This window comes from Propithecus coquereli, unplaced genomic scaffold (assembly GCF_000956105.1).
Source record: "Propithecus coquereli isolate 6110/MARCELLA unplaced genomic scaffold, Pcoq_1.0 Scaffold21, whole genome shotgun sequence".
Classification (NCBI taxonomy): domain Eukaryota; kingdom Metazoa; phylum Chordata; class Mammalia; order Primates; family Indriidae; genus Propithecus; species Propithecus coquereli.
Window position 1 is genome coordinate 2,250,826 of NW_012146078.1, and position 8,071 is coordinate 2,258,896.

The window sequence follows — 8,071 nt, forward strand, 5'->3', positions numbered from 1 at the left end:
CATTAATGTGAAACAGTGATATGGTTTAAGCTTCTTTTCATTAATTTTCACTATCAAAGAATGATTTGTTCAAATGACTGATTTTCAAATCCATAGAAATTCCTTAAATTGATTTTTTCTGTACTAAAAAGACATGGTGTTGCAATGTACAACATAAGATAGATTTGGTTTATTTTATTCTTATTCCTCTGTTTTTTAAATTTGTCATTTGAAAGAATGGAAGGTAATAGTTATATGAAACGGAAAAAAAAGTCTTTAAGACCAAGGATATTCTGCAAGCTAGAAAGAAAAGTTAAGAAGAGAAAGCACAGGTTTTCCCTGGAAAAATGATCATGTATAAGCCAAAATCTCAGTTACTAGTGAGCACCTCAATAGCCTAGGATTGACTTTTAATTTTGTGCCTCTTTGACATAACTGAAATGATATATAATTAAGATTTTCTTATTAAAAGGAAGGAGTTGATATCAAAATAAGATGCTGAAAAAGTAGCCCAGGCATTTGTGCAGGTTTGTAAATGGACAGTGTTGTAGGGAAAAAGTGAGGAAACTGGTAAAAAGAAAGTTTAAAAGACCAGGAAGGTAATAAATTTTAGGAAGTTTAAAATAATGTCTTAGTGTATAAAATACATTTTTTGTCTTTGTATTTGAAAGGGAGAAAATATTTGATTTTGAGCTTTTGCTATTCTGTGTACAACTGAGAGATGTGTCCTTTGTAAAACAATACAGAAAAAAGGCATGGCGTCCTTGGTAAAATGATGTTGATTATATTTCAACTGAAATATTTCTTGGAGGAGTACAAATACAAGAGAAAAACAGTGAAGGCTGGGAGGGAGAGGGTAGCTCACGAACCACACAGTTAACCGTTCTCCATGAAGCTTTTCTGTACTTCCAAACACTCTGAAAAATACTGAAAACTTATAAACACTCTGAGTACTAAGGAAATGCTTAATTATGTCACAATGGATTTGCTCATGGTTTTTTCAATCCATTCTGTCATGACATAGGACTGGAGAGATATTTTCGACTTATGTTCTCTAGTAATATGTGTTTTGTGAAAGCTGGTATCAAAGTGCTTTTCAATTTCTGTTCTAAGGAGACAAACTTTCTGGGAAACAAGAGTTGAATTGTTCAGTTGATGATTTCTTCCCTAAGTCCAGGCCACGGAAATGACAGCCTCTTCAATCGGCGATAGGCAATGGCTAGTTCAGAAGTGTGACAGAAAAACAGAGAAGTGTTGCCCTTAATGGTTAATATTTGAACTCCAATCTAGAAGTGGAAAATAACTTTTTCTAAAAGCCTGTTTCTTATTTCATTTGTGGAGGAAGAGCAAGATATGTACTCATTGTTAACATAGCCATTGACTACATTAAGTAAAATAACAGAAAAATCACAATGGGGAAGCTTAAAAGGTTTCAGGTGCAAATGAATCAGGTTAGGGATGGGACTTGCCTTAGGGGTAAGTAGAAGAAGCAGGTTAGGGATGGGACTTGCTTGCTCGCAATTTGTATAAGAATCACACTTGATATTTGTGCATGCCAAATCTACTGACAGATATGGAAGGGATTCATTATTTTAACTATGGTGTTTTGTAAGCTACATTTACCATTATTTTGCAACTAAAATATGATCGTTCCTTAAAATCAGGAAGTGAAAACTTCAAAATTCAATTCCTAAAGGATCTGGTTTGGTTCGTTTGTTTTTATTGGGTCCTTCCTCTTTCTGGGTTTGGGAATTTCTAATGAACCTCTGAGGTATCTCTGTGGTTTAGAGATTGGACAAGTTAAAATAATAACAGAAAGGGCTCAGTATTTCTTTTCTAAGTGAGCCAAAGCTTTAAAAATTATCTCCATGGGAAAATATCATGCAGTAAATGGTTGAAAGGTTTTTCTTTTGAATCAGACATGCCTCTAGAAGCATTAGTCCCTTATTTTTCTTTACCATTCATTACCATGCCCACTTAAGAACATTTTCTTCTTCTTTTTTCGGAAGTGAACACTTCTATTAATATTACATGTAGAAACACTCTTAGCATAATCTTTCATAGCTCAATGTTCATCACCTCACCATTACTACCCTGATTTCCCCAAACCTAGTCTTCTCTAGATATTCTTGTTTTAGCTAGAATCGTTTTTGCAATGCATGCAGTTTGAAATTTCAGAGTTACACTTCTTTATATTTTCTCCCTTACCAGTAAGCAAGCTTGCCAATCAGCTCCACCTTCTGAAAGCTGATGGGTTTTCTTTCTGCTCAGTTCTAGTTTTCCAGCCCTGCCTTAGTTCAGTCCCTTGCCATTTTTCATCTGCATTGGACTCTGTGTCTTTCATCTCAATCTTTCCAGAACTGGGACTTTCTACACATTTTGATGACTTATTATTTTCTAAAGTGAATGAAATGTTGACCTCCCCTCCTTCAAAGTCTCATAATTTAAATCTAGTTTTCCTAAATGTGTTATGTAAATAATCTCCAAAGGAAAAATCTACAAATCTATATTTCTAAGAAGATGATAAGTATAAAGCTCTCAAGAACACAAACATTTGGGAAATTCTCGACTGCAGTAGGATATATAATGTGAAATTCATATCATTATTACCTAAGTCTTCTCACAAGCTACAATATACACAACAGCTTTATCATTTATTGCTCTCCATTCAAAGTTAAAATTTTTAAAAACAATTCTTTCGTTCATTCGTGTGTGCTGTACTTCCTGTCCAGAATGCTAGATCTCTTCCTTTTCCACCTGGAAAACCACTTCTACTCATTATCCTTCAAAATCCTTTGCTAATATAATTCCTCCATAAAGCTTTTCCAGAGTCCCTTAGGCAATAGTTAATCAGCTCCTTCCTCTACCTGTCATAGTACAGTTGCTCATTCTCCTATTATTTAGCCCGCTGCATTGGGTCATAATTACATCATTCCTTACCAGTATGTCTCCCCAGTAAACTATAGTCCCTCAGAGTCTTCGGTGCCTAGCATAGGGCCAACTTTGCCTAAATCTAGTCAAGCAGTTTGGTTAGCTTCTCAATAATATGTACAACATATTTTGTGGCTAGTTCCTTTGAAAGATGAATTTTATTTAGCTCCTGATGTTAAAATAATACAATTCAAATGAAAGTGAGAAGAAGAGAGACCACTTTCTATAAAATTATATCATCCAAATTCTATAGTACAGGGAAAAGTAATTTTCTTGACAAAATCAATGGTGCTTGGAGAAAAACATTCTAAGATGTAACCCATTGAAAATAAATTTTGACCGGAATTTCCTCCCCCTATTTTTTGTTAATAGTATTTATGTAAGATATAACCTTCTCTGTTCCAAATTTTTAGAAAACAACAAAATTTTAAAGACCCCAAAGTAGTTTTTAAAACAGAAGAATGTATATACAATTTATAATCTCACCCTTATCTCATCATGGGGAAATAAAAACAAAACAAAACAGTAGTAACAAAGAAGGGTTCATTTAATAGATGTTTATTGCTTCAATTCATCAAGATGAAATTCTGTTTTTTATTTTCTCAGTAGATCTTCACATTCCTTTTTTAAAAAATATCTCTTTCTTTTAATATTCTCTAATATTTTCAGAGTCAGAACAATTTTCATACATGTGATATATCTCTGAAAATTTGTGGGAATAATCTTAGGTTTCTAAATACAATGCTTCAATATGAAAGAGGTCAATATTGATAAACAGCTACATTTAAAACACTTATTGTCCATTTAAAGTTGATTAATCTCTAAAGTAAGAAATTATGTAGGTAAGAAATAATATAAATAGAGCAAATAAAGTTTTCTCTCATAACTGCTCACCTTTGGAAAATGTAGTATACTAGCAAGCCTATCATAAAATACTGTTATTCTTAGAGAAAATACATATATATAATGTACTATATATATATAATACATTAGTAGTACATTTGAGTCAAAAACTTGCTTGGATTTGCTGAGAGATTCTACAATGTCTTTCTTTTCTCTCGTTAGATCCTTTGGAGGGCTGTGAGTACTATCAGTGCCTCTGCAGTTTGGGAGTCTAGTGAGCCCCAGCCTAGGACATCATACATTGTTATATACAATGACAATGGCAGTTGGTTATTTGGCTAAATATTTTTGTGTTCATTTGTGTATTTGCCTGTTTTTCAGCTGAATGCTTTTTCTTTATACAGATGCACAGATGATATGATGCTGTTGGAGGGTCTGGTTATCTTTTACTCTTAGTTCGAGATGATGAAATTCAGCTATATCTATGGCATTCTTCCTTTTTTTCATTGATTGAACCCAAAACAAAATATTTTCAAAATTCCTAGACAGGTGTTTAGCTATGTTGACATTATTTTTAAAGGAAGTATTCTTCATTTTATGTCTGAAAACATATGATTCACACTCTAGGTATTTGCCAAACCTAAACTTAGAAAAATACATTTTTAAGACAATATAAAGAGTCCACATGGAAAGGATAGAATCTTCCTTCCCAGAGAGCCAAAAAAGTTTGAGAATATCCTAAATTCAATAAGTTTCTAAATATCTGAAAATTTCTAGGAGATGGAGCTTAGCTTTGGAAGTAGATAGATATCTAAATCATGATTTTGTCAAAGTTATCCTCGGAACATTTTCCTGGTTACAATATTTAGAAAATTTTCTTTGATGGAATTTTCATAGCCCAAGTCCCCAGACAATGCAAGATTGCTTTAGACGATATCTTGTGCTTGTTGTCTTAATTCAGTGGTTTCCATAAAATTAGTCTATACAGTAGAAATATAAAAACCAAAGTTGATAATCAAAATTTAAATAGCTAAATATGAAATCTTGGGCATCATTAGATAGTATCTTATATAACTTTTTAGTATAGACAAGTTTATTTCAGTATAGATGGCTCCAAAAATTTAGGAGGGCAACTGTAGAATGCAGCTGATAAAAATGTGGTGGTGGAAAATGGATAATCCTACTGACATTTACCTCTCTTCCATTTTGACAGAGAATGGTGAGAAAACTATTCTGAAAGGCTATCAGACTATCCTCTTGAGTTGTTTGGTTAATGTGCCCAAGCAGTAGGATAGAAAGGAGTAAAATATATATATTATGTTACATTGTATTTAGAAACTAAATATATACTGATCTCGGGTAAATTAAACTTTCATTGGCAAACTATGACTATAGACTGGAAGCAGACATCAGAGAACATTCTACAGTGATAGAAATAATCTTGATTATTGCTATCCAATAATACCTTGATTGGAGTATAGATGTTTCTCAAAGGCCGTTGACTTTTACACTTTGGATCAGAATAATTCACTGTATGTAAATATTACTTCGATTTAAAAAGAAGCAAAAAAATGTAGTTTGTATAACTAGATTTCAGTATATCTCTGTATTAACTTAACCAAAATATTTTCTAAATTTCTGTATTTTTGATGCTTTGGTATCTGAGGCCTCACTGATTTGTGGAGAGATTATCTCTTTCAGAGCTAGTCAATTCTTAGAGATAGCACCTGGCTAGCTCAGGAGTGTGCCTTGGAAACTAACCAGTCCAGAGTCTTTCCTCTGAAACAGCTCTTTCTGGCTCTTGTACTCCAGGAGGCAATATTATGCTGTTCAAATCATGTCAGGGCCAGGTACCAGACAACTGGAGACTGTCCCCATACCTCAGAGTCACTGAAATTATTCAAACTAACCAACTCTAAGCTTGTTTACCCTGCCTTGCCTTGCTCACAGAATCCACAATAAAGGATCTTGTCCGTGTTTTCTCATGGGTCCTTCTGCCTCCTGACTGACCCTATTGCCTTGCTTAGTGGCCTTGTGTGGCATGGGATGCCCACTCTTGGGAACCGTGAGTAACACACTATTTTTTCAGTGAAGTCATCTCCTGTTGGCCACATCATACCTGAATAATAATAAAAGTTATATTTAAAAGCAATAGCAGAAGTGAACTATCATCTGGAAGCTTTTTCAAGAAAGCAGAAGACCTCTCCTTGACAGAGGGGTAATGAGGTATCTGAAGAAATTTCTGGTGTGTACACAATATTGCTGTAATTTTTTTTTTCCTTACGCTTAAAACCCAGAGACTTTGTCTTAGTCTGTCTGGGATGTTACTAAAAAGTAACACAAACTGAATAGCTTATAAACAACAGATGTTTATTTCTTATAATTCTGGAGGCTGGAAGTCCAATATCAAGGTGCAGGCAAATTTGGTGTCTGGTGAGGGCTCGTTTCCTGGTTCGGGATGGGGCCCTGTAGCTGTGTCCTCAATCATGAGGGTTTTACTCTCATGATGTTTGGAAAGGCCTACCTCCTAATACCACCATATTGGTGGTTAGGTTTCAATATATAAAATTGGAGAGGACACAAGCATTCAGACCATAGCAGACATCCATGATGTACTGCCTTTGATGTTTAATGCAGGTTTAAAAACAGCATGTAACAGCTTTGGTAATAATTAGTTTCAGCTTATTATGCTATTTAAAGGATAGGCACTTCTACACTTACAGGCTTACTATCTGTGGGGCTCCTGTGTCTTTGCTGATTAGCCCCTATGATTTTAGTCAGTTCACATTGTTAATTAGATGGTAACACTAAATTATAAGCTAACACTCTTTTCTGGGACTACCCACTCCTGGTTGGTACTGTTGAGGCCTCAAATAAGCCATTTTAGTTAGTCTTTGCTGGATATTTCATCTTTATAAGTAAGAAAAGAAAATAAGGAGAAAATGAGGCCATGGTATGTCAGACCAGCCAGAGTTCTTCAAGGCGTCACAACTCTGTTGTGGTACAATCATTTGGAGTCTGTGTCACAAATGATAAATTGCTAATATTAATTGAGGTACCAAAATTTGAAACACATACAAGCACACAGATATATGCACACATGCGCTTATGTGAATTCAACTGTGGCCCTATAATGACTTCATTCTCACTTCAATATATTCTTGGGTGAGTGAGAAAGAAATTGATTTACTCCTGCAGGAATGACAATTGTCCTTATAAGTGTCACATGAATAAGTGAACAACCATTGCTTAACTCTTCTTTATTGTAGAAATTGTAAATTTTTATACTGCATTATATCTCCTCAAAATTTTGTTTAAAAATGATACACACCATAGAAGTATGCATTGCATCTAAATATTATTCATCATGTATGTGGAAACGGAAAAAAAAGTTGAGATATTCAGCTTAACATATGGCTTATATACGCCTGACCCATATGGCTTGTATGTGCCTAGCAACCCTACCCCAAGTTCAACAAAGACTAATTGAAGCAGAGAGGGAGGGTCTCTTGAGAAATCATGTAGGTTGATCTCTTCCTTAGGGAGGTAAAAGCCCAAACCTCCTATAACAGGAAACCTATGAAGTCTGTTCAAACATTTGGAAATCAGATTTTGGAAATTAGTTCGGAGCCATCCAATTTACTCACATATAGAAATATTCATTGCATGAAAAGTGGGACAAGAGAGTATTCCAGAAAAAAGAACAATTTTGGTGGGTCACTATATAGAAAATAAAATATTTTGATTACCATGAAATCATCTTTCTGAGAAGCCCTAATTCCAGGCTACTGCAATGCCAGAAACTTATTTATAAAATAGGCATACTCTTAAAGAACATAACAGTCTTTATTTGCTAATTCAAAAAAAATCCCTTAAAATTTTAAGTAAAATAGGAAAAAGTTAAATGTATTTGACAATTATAACATGTTTATCTTTTTTTCTTTTTTTTTCCCCCAAATGGGTCAATGGGAATGAGACAATTATAACATGAATCCTAATAATCACTCTACATCTCCTCCAAGTATGCATCTCAAACTGATTATCAAATTTCAATTAAAATTTAACAAATTAAGTACTAAAAAAAGAGATTGAGTTTATTAATTTTTTCTCATCTAGCTGTCTGAAGGATGCAGGTGGGGAATATGCTAATTTGGGTGTGTTCGTATATTTATACAAACAAAATGAATACTAACGGAGACTTACAGCGTTTCCAAAAGCAATCAGGCCTGCAAAACTTCTATTTTGGCTGTAAAATTTGAATTGTCTATGCTGGCACTTACTAATGCTATCCAACCTCTCTTTGTCCCAAACAAATCTC

General features: G+C 34.1%; 1 protein-coding gene across 1 annotated transcript in view; it reads right to left on the bottom strand.

Annotated features, from left to right (window-relative positions):
* Positions 1-8,071, bottom strand: part of EPHA3 (EPH receptor A3) — a 324,107-nt gene that overhangs the window by 11,339 nt on the left and 304,697 nt on the right. The gene's annotated exons all lie outside the window — the stretch shown is intronic.